Source organism: Miniopterus schreibersii (genome assembly GCF_964146895.1).
Source record: "Miniopterus schreibersii genome assembly, chromosome: 16".
NCBI classification, from domain to species: Eukaryota; Metazoa; Chordata; class Mammalia; order Chiroptera; family Miniopteridae; genus Miniopterus; species Miniopterus schreibersii.
In genome coordinates this window covers 42,766,304-42,779,119 of record NC_138116.1, presented here as the reverse complement: position 1 = coordinate 42,779,119, position 12,816 = coordinate 42,766,304, and the positions used below count along the sequence as shown (strand labels likewise).

General features: G+C 44.0%; 1 protein-coding gene and 1 pseudogene across 2 annotated transcripts in view; both read left to right on the top strand.

Moving 5' to 3' along the window:
• Positions 1 to 12,816, top strand: part of PIGL (phosphatidylinositol glycan anchor biosynthesis class L) — a 60,587-nt gene that overhangs the window by 22,020 nt on the left and 25,751 nt on the right. The window lies entirely within an intron of this gene.
• LOC308568756 (serine/threonine-protein phosphatase 2A 55 kDa regulatory subunit B alpha isoform pseudogene) lies at positions 9,498 to 10,495 on the top strand (annotated as a pseudogene). Its single transcript has 2 exons — positions 9,498 to 10,091; positions 10,292 to 10,495. The product of its transcript is annotated as a serine/threonine-protein phosphatase 2A 55 kDa regulatory subunit B alpha isoform pseudogene (transcript).

The window sequence follows — 12,816 nt, the reverse complement described above, 5'->3', positions numbered from 1 at the left end:
TCGAATACCATCACATTGGCAGAATAGATTCCTATGTCAACACAGGAGTTTTGAGAGGCACAAATATTCAGTCTATAGCATCTACAAAAATTGTAAAAATCAAAAACTTTGGATAGGAGGCAATTAATTCTCTAAAATGCAAGTCTTATAGACAAATAATGTGAGTGTCCAGAAGAAAGGTTGTTGGGTTGGTCTTTCAGATTATTTTTCCATAACACCCAGTTCCAAGAAGTAATTCGTAGTCATTTGTAGAATGTTCTATAGAGCCCTTGGGATGAGAAAGATTGCAGCTGCCTGTGTGCTTGCGATTAAGATGACGTGGTACTACCTCTGATAGTTGGGTAAGACTAGACCTAGTTCCTCAAGGCCGAGCCACCGCTTAACTAGCCAGTTTCTGTAGTGAAAGGATTTACAAGTTTTATTCATTTTTGGATTTTCCTTTTTTCTTTCTTTCTTTAAAAATAATGCATGCTTACCCTCACATATACAGTCAATTGATCTGCAACAATGGTTCCAAGACGATTCAATGGGGGAAGAAATGCTGTTTTTGACAAATGGCACTGGGATAACTAGATATCCACATGTAAAAGAACAAAGTTGGACCCCTTCACAGTATACACAAAAATTATCTCAAAAAGGCCTAAATATAAAAGTTAAAAGTATAGCCCTGGCCAGTGTGGCTCTGTTGGTTGGGTGTCGTCCCAGGTACCAAAAGGTTGCCAGTTATTCCTGGTCAGGCACATGCCCAGGTTGCGGGCTGGATCCCTGGTGGGGGCCATGCAGGAGGCAGCCATTCAGTGTTTCACTCTTACATCAGTGTTTCTCCCTTTCCCTCTCCCTTCCTCTCTCTCTAAAAATCAATTTAAAAATCTTTCAAAAAAAAAAAGCTAAAAGACAATACAGGAGTAAATCTTCATGAGCAGGATAGGCAAAGCCTTCTTAGATATAACACCAAAAGCACATACAAACAACAAAAGGAAAAATAGACTAATTGGACTTCATCAAAAGTGAAAAATGTTATACATCAAAAAGCACAATCAAGAGAGTCAGGCCCTGGCCTGTGTTGCTCAGTGGTTAGAGCGTCTGCCAGCACACCAAAGGGCTCAATTCCCTGTCAAGTGCACGTACCGGGGTTGCAGGTTCGATCCCTGGCCCCGGCCAGGGTGTGTGCAGGAGGCAACCATTTGATGTGTCTCACATAGATGTTTCTCTCTCTCTTCCCCCACTTCCACTCACTGTAAAAAGCAATGGAAAAAATATCCTCGGGTAAGGATTAACAAAGGGGGAAAAAAGAGAAAGTCAAAAGATAACTCGTAGAATGGGAGAAAATATTTGGAAATCATATATCTGATAAGGAATTAATATTCAGGTATATATAATATATTTTATACTATATGTTACATATAGAATAATATGTAACATAAAATAATACTTTAAAAAACTCTTAGTGTTAACAAAAGACAAACCAATTTAAAAATGGGCAAAGGACTTGAATAGACATTTCTCCAAAGAAGACATACAAATGGTGAAGAAACACAGGAGAAGATGTTCAGCATTGTTAATCAGTACTGGAATGGAAACCAGAATCACTGTGAAACACCACTTCACACCCACTAGGTTGGCCATATTTTAAAAAATAAAATAAAAAGGGAAATACCAACCATTGGCAAAGATGCAGAGAAATTTCAAGCCTCATACATTGCTGATGGGAATGTAAGATGATGTAGTCCCTGTGACTCCTCAAAAAATTAAACATAAGCCCTGGTCAGGTAACTCAGTTGACTAGAGCATCGTCCCAACGATGCGGGTTCACGCATCGGCCACGGCTGCGGGTTCAGTCCCCAGTCAGGGCACATACAAGCATCAACCGATGGATGTGTCAGTACATGGAGCAACAAATGAGTGTGTTTCTTTCTCTCCTTCTCTCTCCCCCTTCCTCTCTCTCTCTAACATCAGTAAGTGAAAAAAAATTAACCATAAAATTACCATTACCCAGCAATTCTTCTCTGATGTAAATGCCTAAAAGAATTGGAAACAGGTATTCAAACAAAAACTTGTACAAGAATGTTTAAAGCAGCTCTATTTACAGTAGCCAAAAAAATAGAAACAGCCCACATGCCCGTCAGCTGATGAATGGATAAACAAATTTGGTACATTCATATGCTAGAATATTATTCAGCCATAAAAAGGAATGAAGTACTACTACATAGTACAGCACGGATGAACCAGAAAAACATTCTGCTGAGTGAAATAAGCCAGACACCAAAAGCTCCATACGTTGATTCCATTTATCTCAAATGTCCAAAAGAGGCAGATCCATAGAGACAGAAAGTAGATTAGTGGTTGCCAGGGGCTGGGAGGATTGGGAAATTGGAAGTGATTCATAATGGGGTTCATTTTTGAGGTGATTAAAATGTTCTAAAATCAATTGTGGTGTTAGTTGCAGAACTCTATGAGTATACTAAAAAACAAAAAAAACATTGAATTATATACTTTAAATGGGTGAATTGGGCCCTGGCTGGGTAGCTTATTTGGTTAAAGCTTTGTCCACATAAGCCAAGGTTGCGGGTTCGATCCCCAGTGAGGGCACATACAAGAATCAACCAACGGTGCATGAACAACGGGAACAACAAATCCATCTCCTTCTCTCCCTTTCTCTAAAATCAATTTAAATTTTTTTTAATAAATCAGTGAATTGTATAGTATGTGAATAATATCTTAATAAGGCTGTTATTAGATAATAATATACATGCTCGTTGTAAAAACAAACACACATCAAGTGAAAAGTGAATGTCCCCATTTGTTCTTCCCCCATCCACTCACCTCCTTAGAGAAAACCATTGTCAACTCTTTGGTGTGTAAACTTCCATACCTTCAAAACTTTCCAAATATGTATTTATATACAATCGTAAGTATAGTTCTTTTTTTAATATTGCATACTATGCCATGGAATACCTTAAAATAATTTACTTAATATGGTGTTCCCTGGCCTCACCAGAAGAATCATTAACCTTCATGAAATAAAGAACTCCCCACTACCATTCACTCGGGAGTAACACGGAGAGTAAGAAGCCGTTTGGTTATACATTAGTGCCTGCAGTGTAGGTTTCTACTTTCTGGGTTCATTTGGGGGCTCCTATTTGAAACCACTCTTCAGTGATCATTTTTCTGCCCATAGTGTCTTAATACCTGAAGCAGACCAGCTCTGAGAAATAACTGTCTCTTTGAGATGCCTCATCTAGAATGCTCTCAAAAAGGAATTTTGTGTATACGACATACTCCTTTTAAGTCAAACCAGTTATCCCAAACACACCTTCCAAAATTATTGAAACTCTGTCTAGCCACTTTCACAGCAGAGCTGGGCCTCCCCGGATCTGAGTGAGATGACTTGCAGGTGCCTTGTACTGCCCACAGTGGTCTTTCAGTCCCTATAGGCTAAGTAAGATCAAGAATAAAGGACCCATTCTCAGAAAGCTGGGGCTTACAAGCCCAGCACGTAAAGGGGATTTTTCTGGGCTTGGGACCCCAGGATGCCTCCCCAGGCCTTTAAGAGCATCACAGTCCATATACCTTAGGAAGAGGAAACGTGCTGACTGTCCTACTGGGAATCATCCCAGCCTGGGCAACTTCTTGCTACTCACCCTGAAGAATGGGAACTGGGGGTCCTTCCATTCAGGCAGCACTCTTCTTATCCTAAAGAGAAGTGATTAGGCATATTTGAAAACTACGCCAATATAAACAGACCCCAGGTGGTCAGTTAGAGTCTAGAAAACTCAGTGTTGTCCTACATGACCTTGCTCATTTCTAGGATAAGACTTAAGAATATTCCATTACTTCATTTACTGTGCCAGGGACTGTTGGGCAACTGAAAGTTGTCGATTCGAAACCATAGCTTTAGGGGGCAAATTGGGGTAGTAACTTACCTTATAGGCCTCTCATGTTGACCAAGTCAACAACCTGAAGAGCCAAGTATAGTGACTGGCAAGTGTAGCTGCTCAAGAAATATATGTCTTTTCCTTTTTCCATGTTTTTTCTTTAAGGGGGTAATAGAAAACAAGTTTATGAATCTAGATCTTTGAATTCTTTTTGGAGCTAGTCATATTATAGGAGTTCTTTGGCCTTTAGGTCTTAGGAATAAACCTGAATTTGTGGTTTCTAATTTGGCTATTAGTCTTTCTTTAACCACCAAGTTCAGACTCCATACTTTCACTGAGAGCCAGTCCAGAGGGTGCAACATGGGCCACTACAAGTCTTGCACAAGACTAGCCATGGTAAAGAGGTTGGCCCAGCTCTCCTGATGCAGGCAGCTGCTTTGCTCAACTCTACATCAGGCCTGTGCTGGCAGCCTGGGCTTAACTGGTAATAAGCAAGGCAGACTCACCCCTCAAGGAGCTCCCAGTCTGGTGAAGAGGTGAGGACATGAATTTTCAAAATGTCGTAGTAAGAGTAGAGATAGAGCACAAGGGGAAATGCAGAGAAAGATCTCACAGGAGAGGTACTTGGCCTAACCTGAGATTTGGGGCAAAGCTTCCTAAAGATGATGACGGTTCTACATGACCTGAGCTGAGTCATGAAAGAGAGAAACACAGGCTGGTGAGGAAGTCGCAGAAGGACATACAGATAGAAAACCCAAAGCACCAGAGGCCCCAGGCTGTGGGATGTGAACACTGGGGGCGTAGTGGTACAGGCCAGACTGCAGTGTGAAATGAAGCCTTCTCGCTTCCAAGCCATTTTCTTTCTGTTGCACTTTCTTTTTGAGAGAGAGAGAGAAAGAGAAGCATCCGTTTGTTGTTCCGCTTACTTATTTATGTTGCACTTATTCATTGGTCGTTTCTTGTGTGTGCCTGAATCGGGATTGAACCCATGACCCTGGTGTCTGGGGACCAACTGTGCCACCTGGCCACAGCCATCACTTCCTTTCCTCCTTTAGTGAAATATTATCAGCAGCTTGATAATAACAGCTGGCATATCCTTACTCTGTGTCCGACACTATTGTACATAATTTAAATTTATTAACTTGTTTAATTCTCAATCCTGTGAGGTAGATAGTGTTATTACTCCTGTTTTACAGATGAAGAAACAGGTTAAGTAACTTGCCCAAGGTCTCGTGTCTGCTTTAGCCATTGCACTGGCTTTATATCCAAACAGGCTACCTAGAGTGGTATTTCATAAGATATTAGAATTGACCTGCAGGCCAGGTGCAGCAGAATTACCTGGGGCATTTGTTAAAACATGGACACCTAAGCTCCACTGTAATCTTGAATCTAATGGGGTGAGGGATCAGGAATCTGCTTTTTTTTTTTGCTTTTTTTTTTACAAACTCCCCAGATGAGCCTAAGACACAGTAATGTTTGATAACCTGTAGGCTGGAGTCTCTAAGTTGCAGCTTCAAATTTCTGCATGAGAGAATTGAAGCCAAAAAGCTTGGGTCAGGTACTTTGGGCGAGTGGGATTATTTGGACTTTTTGCCTAGGAATACAGACATGGGAGCAAGGTTTCTGATAAGAATGCAAGGGCAGAAAAGACTGAGAGTAAGGGAGAAATTACTGGTCTCTAGTCACTTGGCATTCTTGGGGTAAACCTCTGTGTGTAGCCCAAAGTACGACATATCCCCTTACCCAGTGTACAAGATAATACAGCCTTAGCTCTGACTTCAGTTACTTCTTACAAGACCACAGAAGCAATAAACAGTTTTTTATTCTGGGTCCTTGGATGTGGCTCCTTGGATAGGGCCTCTCGCCCCCATCTCAGCCCCCTTCTGCCTAACCGATGAGAATGTAGTTCCTTTTTTCCCCCACAAAGATTTTTTTCCCACTGAAGATTTACTTTCTCTGTCATCTCTTTCTCCTCTTACCCTCCAATCCATTGTCTTCCTAACTTTGGAAATCACAGTTTTAGAGGAAAGACTTGCATCTATAAGGTAAGGCATAGAGAAGCATCTTTCACTGGCCTAGTTGAGCTGAAGAAAAATCAGCATGTCTTTCACTACTCTTGCGAAGCCGTCTGAAGAAGGTTCTGCAGAGCCTAACTACAGGGAGTAGTAGGTGACAATGTGGGCATGTTTAATCCCTCAGCCTCCAGATGGGGCTGGCATGGCATTCTTTAGGAGCAAAAGTCAGGGCAGGAACTGTCAGATGCCAGGGCCAGAGGCACTCATAGCCAGAAACACGCAGAAATCCAAGTTCCAATGCTCCAAGGAGTCAGGGAAGGCTGCAGGGCAGAGCCAGGAGATAGGATCTTGGAGTTGAGATCAGCTGAGAATGACTGTAGAGGGAGGGGTGTTGTGTGCATTCCCACAGCCCTTGGTTTGCTAGTCTATCCCCTGAGCTATCTGGTTAGACCTAGTAAGTAAAAGATTTGTCTCAAGTGTTCAACCCGGTTAACTCCATAATCTTGCGTTTCATTCATTAATCTTTAAAAGTTACAGAGCTGAATCCATGCCCTCGTGGAGTTTTCCTCAGCACTAGCCTGTACTTTTAAGATTATAATCATATATGTCAGTTATACCTCAATAAAATTTAAATTAAAAGTAACAGAAATATGTGGGGGGAATTTATAATTAGATGTGAGCCTCACTGTCACTATCAGTCTTCCATTTAATCCCTACTCTGGCTTCACCATTCTGCGTGTGTTCTTATTTTGCAGGTGGTTTCCTGGAGTGATCCCCTGTGATCCCACATAAGTTTCAAATTGTTCAGTAGAACCTGAGGTGAATTTATGTGGCATGTTTTTCATTATATGATTATCAGTCACCTACCTAAAAACATGCTAGGTTATCCTTGGAAGTTACCCCAAAAAAAGTAGACATAACCTCTCCCTTGGACTTATGTCCAGTGTAAACTGTTATTTCTCAACCTCTTTATAGTTGTAACATATTATTCATGATTGCTCAATTTAACAACATCTCTTTTTCTTGAATAGATTCTAAAGATATCATAGAACATTTATTGAATTCCCTTTTTAAATAAAGTATATTAAAATTAATATAATTATAAGTCATCTTAGAGAATTTTATAATTTCTCCTGGAGCTAGATTCAGAAATTGGGAATTTCCCAGGGACTGTATAACCTGGCCCAGCTCCACTTCCTGTCTCATGAGGTGACAGCTGGCAGGCACATCTGTGCTCTGATTCTCTTCTTCTCTTAAGACAATAGGGTGTCACGTTAGATTATCCCTAAGGTCTTTTTCACAACTAACATTTTGTGATTCAATAAACAGAATAATTGACCTGCTATAAGGTATGACCCTAAACAGGGTTTCCAAATAAAATACAAGAGGCCCAGAACCCATTCCCTTTTATGCCATTTGTGAAAGTCTATTTCACCATTTACCTATTGTGAGCCTCTTGTCTTCTGTCATTTGTCTTTAGCCTATAATAGGTTGTGAATGTCAAATTGCTGCTTTCTTGCCTTACCTATAAAATAAATTCCCAGTATTTAGAGAGAGAGTTTAGAAATTAGAGAGGATAGAAAACAATGCTCTTTCCTAAAACTGGATGTCAGGACTACACCTAGACATCTGTTATTTACAGCCTTGTTCTGACATTTCATCAGTAATCCTGACCCATGACACATAATTTGTTACGCCCATAGCATGCTTTAGTACAGGAGTGGGGAACCTTTTTTCTGCCAAGGGCCATTTGGGTATGTATGACATCATTCTGGGGACATACAAAATTGTCAACTTAAAAATGAGCTATGAGGCCTTTGCTTGATTTGCTTCTGGACCCAGGGCTTGGAAAAGCAGATCTTGGTCCTGTCCAAACACACTCAGCCCCAGCAGAGGGAACCACAAGCTGTGGAATGCACAAAACTTAAAACAGGGTACTCAAGGCCAGTCACAAAGAGTGTCTGACATTGGCCTGCACCAGATACCATCCAAAAGACTGGGAGTCCTAGCAGACCTACCTAATACATAGAAACAAATCTAAACAGGCAGTCAAAATGGGGAGACAAAAAAACAAGCCCCAAATGAAAGAACAAAAGAATTCTCCAGAAGAAGAGCTAAATGAAATGGTGATAAGCAATCTATCAGATATAGAGTTCAGAATACTAATCATATGGATGCTTAACAGCATGAGAAAAGGAATGGAAACTATGAACGAAATTAAGAATGACATAGTAGAAATAAACAATTAAATTAAAAATTGGAAGAAATAAACAGCAGATTAGAGGAAACTGAGGATTGGATCAGCAAATTAGAAGACAGGATAGAAAAAAATCAATCAGAGAACCAAAAAGAAAAAACAATTAAAAAACGGGACAGTTAAGGCATCTGTGGGACAATGAGAAATGTAACAATATTCACATCATAGGAGTACCAGAGGAGGTCGAAAGTAAGCAAGAGCTAGAGAACCTGTTTGAAGAAATAATGGCAAAAAACTTCCCTAACCTGGTAAAAGAAAAAGTCACACAAGTTCAGGAGGCACAGAAAATCCCAAGCAAGAAGAACCCAAAGAGGCCCACATCCAGATACATGCCCGGCCGGGCGTGGCTCAGCAGTTGAGCGTTGACCTAGGATCCCGGCGATCGGGGTTCGATTCCCGGTCAGGGTACATGCCCGGGTTGCGGGCTCAATCCCCAGTCGGGGGCGTGCAGGAGGCAGCTGATCGATGACTCTCTCATCATTGATGTTTCTCTCTCTCTCCCTCTCCTTTCCTCTCTCTTAAATCAATAAAGATATATTTAAAAAAAAAAAAAAAATTAGGAGTCACCTGCCCCTGCCACTGCCACCACCTCTGCTGGAGAAAGAGCAAAAGCAGGGGAGCCCCGGAGTGAAACTCACCCTCCTGCTCATTCATCTGCCCACCTGGCCTCCCTTCTCCCCCGCCCCCAACCCCAAACCCACCCTCTCCGCCCCCCATCCCCAGGTGTGTGTCAGGGGGATGAGTTTGTGAAGCGGAGACACACACACACCGCCCCCCAGGAACCTGGCAGGGTCACCATTTGCAGTGCAACCTGGCAGAAGCTGGAGGAGGGAACCATATTCAGTGGTGTTCTTCTCAGGTGAAAGAAGCAGTAGATGATGGTGTAGCAGAAGCAGGTATAATTTCTACAGTAGAATTTAATCATTCTGGAGAATTCCTAGCAACAGGAGATAAAGGCGGCAGAGTGATCATCTTTCAGCAGGAGCAGAACAGAACCCAGTCTCATAGCGAGGAGAACATACAGTGTACAGCACCTTTCAGAGCCACAAACCAGAGTCTGACTAGAAAAGTTTAGAAATAGAAGAAAAGATCAACAAAATTAGGTGGTTACCCCAGAAAAATGCTGCTCAGTTTTTATTGCCTACCAATGATAAAACAATAAAATTATAGAAAATCAGCGAAAGGGACAGAAGACCAGAAGGGTGTAACTTGAAAGAGGAAGGTGGGAGGTGTAGCGATCCTACTGCACACCAGTGGTTAGGCCCTGGATCTCACGTTGAGGCCAGTCCATGAAGAACATTTGCCAATGCTCATACATATCAATCAACTCAATTTCCATTGATAGTGACGATGAAACATTTATCTGCAGATGATTTGCGGATTAATCCTTGGCATCTGGAAATCACAGACAGGCCTTTTAATAACGTGGACATCAAGCCTGCCAACATGGGAGAGCTAACGGAGGTCATTGCAGCAGCAGAATTCTGTCCAATCAGCTGGAGCACGTTTGTGTACAGCAGCAGGAAAGGAGCTATTCAGCCGTGTGACATCATGGCCCACGCCCTGTGACAGGCATTCAAAACTGTTTGAAGAACCTGAAGATCCCAGTGACACATCTTTTCTATTTTTCAAATCATCTCTACTTCTGCTGTAAAATTCAGCCATGGTGGTCGATATATGATGACTAGAGACTGTCAATCAAAATTTGGGACTTAAATATGGAAAACAGGCAATAGAAACAGACCAGGTGCATGAGTACCTCAGAAGTAAGCTTGTTCACTGTATGAAAATAACTGCATATTTAACAAATTTGAATGTTGTTGGAATGGCTTTGATAGCGTTGTCATGACTGGATCTTACAATAATTTCTTCAGAATGTTTCACAGGAACACAAAGCAAGACATAACCCTAGAGCAGGGGTGGGGAACATCCGGCCCGTTGGCTGTATACGGCCTGTAGAATCATTGGGTCTGGCCCTGCCAAGGCAACCGCAGGCAGGATTTGAAATTCAATAAATCTAGGAACTTTTTTCATAGCTCATTTTTAAGTTGATAATTTTGTATGGCCCACGAATGATGTTATAAATATCCAAATGGCCCTTGGCAGAAAAAAGGTTCCCCACTCCTGCCCTAGAAGCATCACAGGAAAACAGTAAACCTCACGTGGTTCTGAAGCCGCCAGAAGTGTGTGCAAGTGGCGAGAGAAAGAAAGAGGAAGTGAGTGTTGACAGCCTAGACTCCAAGGACATGCCTCATACACCTGGCACCCCAAGGAGCATAGCATTGCTGTAGCTACTACGAACAGTGTATATAGTTCAAGACAAAGTGAAGTGGGGCTGGCATTCCTAGCTGAAGAGCCCCTTCCTGCTAGTTGAGATAGCTGAATCTAGCATTCGTACCGAAAAAGAGAGAGGTGCACTGTGGTGCCCCCTTCCAGTGTTTGACAATGTGCCAGTCGACAGCACATGTTTTTTAGCTCCGTGGAGAAAGCCCTGTGGGATCGTCACCTGGTGTTCTCCGTGTCTGCTGGCCGCATAGGTCAGGGTAGGGCACTTTAGTTCAAATGACTCCTTGCACCATCTTGCCCAATGGACTAGGCTGGGCTGTGGCAACACTGATTTACTCCACTTTTTATGTCTTCCATGACGTCAAACACAGTGAAAGCCTTCAGTCATCCTTATGAGATTTAATTGTGTGTCCTCATTACTGTGTCATGAGTGGGGTACATCCCTCCCCTCTTTTTAAATTAAATACAGCTCATTCTGACTGTGGCTTATAGCATTCCTCCTCTTCTGGCCTCCTGCGCTCTTCCCCTTCATGTCTCTTCCCCTTGCCCCCTGCACCCAGTCTTGGTGGTGGTATATTAAAAAAAGAAAGAACAAAAGCACATCAAATGAGTCAGTTTGGGGTCCATAGTAAAGAAGGGGGGTTATATATTGCAAACCAATGTTTTCATAACAGTTGGCTGCAATCACTCCTTTCTCATATCTGGCGCTGAAAATAAGAGGGAGAAATACTGCTACTGAATAAAAGGGGTGGAGAGTGGAGAGAAAAATAACATAGCAAAAATTTCAGGCCACAGAAGAGTCAGAGACCAGTCAAAGGCTATGCTGCCCCTCTCTCCTCTGTTCCAAATAACATTACCAGCCTGCTTAGGAGATTCCTTCTCTGTCTTCACGCGTCCGAGAGTACTGCAAACCCATTCCCACCACCACCCTCTCTGTCAAGAGTGGGGGAAGGCCCTGGCTGGTGTGGCGCAAAGGTCAGAGCCTCGGCTGCCCACCAAAGGGTCACAGATTTTATTCCCAGTCAATGGCACGTCCCTGGGTTGCAGGTTCGATCCCCTGCCCAGGTCAGGGCGTGTGCGGGAGGCAACCAGTCAGTGTCTCTCACATCAGTCTTTCTCTCTCCCTCCCTCTCTCTCTCCCCCTCTCCCCCTTTCCCCTCTCTCTCCCCCTCCCTCTCCCTCTCTCCCTTCCCCTTTCTCTAAAAAAATCAATGGGAACATTTCCTCCGGTGAGGATTAACAAAATAAAAAAGGAGTGGGATAAGAGGGAAGAGGGCACATTTTTGAGGTTCCCGGGGGCAGGTAGAGTCTGTGCCTTCTGCGACTAGCGGAACAGGTTTTCTCTCTCGGGGCCCCTGAGTGAGGGGGCAAATTGGGAATTCTTTTACCCTCATCCGAGGGTGTGTTTCCATTGATTCCTTTTAGGGAGAGGAAGGGAGAGGGGACCCGGCCTCCTGCACGCACCCCACCAGAGGTTGAACCCACAACTTTGGGTGTGTGGGATGACGCCCTGACCAACTGAGCTGCCCGGCTAGGGCAGAATGGCAGTTTTTACAGAAGGCTTTCTCACGTGAACTTCGCAGGCTCCACAGGCTTATTTGCTGCAGTCACGTGAAATGCATCTCTGGGGCCGCGCAGGCCTGTAGCTGACCTCGGCCTAATCCCTCACAGCCATGACTTGCAGATCCCTTCCATGTCCTATGAGAAAGGAAAACCCACTTTATGGTTGGGGTTGGGCGCTTTAAGCCTTATGTGGACAAAGGTCTCCTGGAACGTTTGGCCTTTGTCTGGGCTGCTCAACTGCTGGAAGATGGGCCGCTGACCCGAGTAGGGCCCGGCCTGTTGCTTTCTAGGCGGGCCCCCCTTTTCTCAGTTCTCTCACTTTTTCTGACTTTTCCTTTCTCCTCTACGTCTGCCTCCACTGTGTTTCTTTTCCTGCATCTTAGGCCGGTCATCGGTGGTCCTGACACCCCCAGGAGTTGCCTGCCTCTGCCTTAGAATAAACGGCGCTTCCTCAGCCTCCCTGCAGCTTAGACCTCCCTCGGCGCCCTCCTGGTCTCCACCGCGGGTCAGCGGCCGGCTCCTCAGACCCCGAGGCCTCGCACCGGCCCGGCCCTCGGGGTGTTAGCAGCCTGAGGCCCGCGGGACTGCTCGGCCCGGTAATCTTCCACGCTCTCAGCTGGCCTGTGCTCAATGAACTCAAGTGACCTTTGCCCGCCGCGGACGACAAAGGAAGTAATCAAGTTTAGAAAAGCGCCCGAGGTGGGTGGGGGAGGGGCGCTGAACCTTCCTGCTGGGCCTGGCAGCCGCCAGACCAAATAAGGGTGTGCGAGCGGCTCCCTCTGTTCGAAAGTTCAGGGTGCAGTGTGCAAAAGTGGAACTG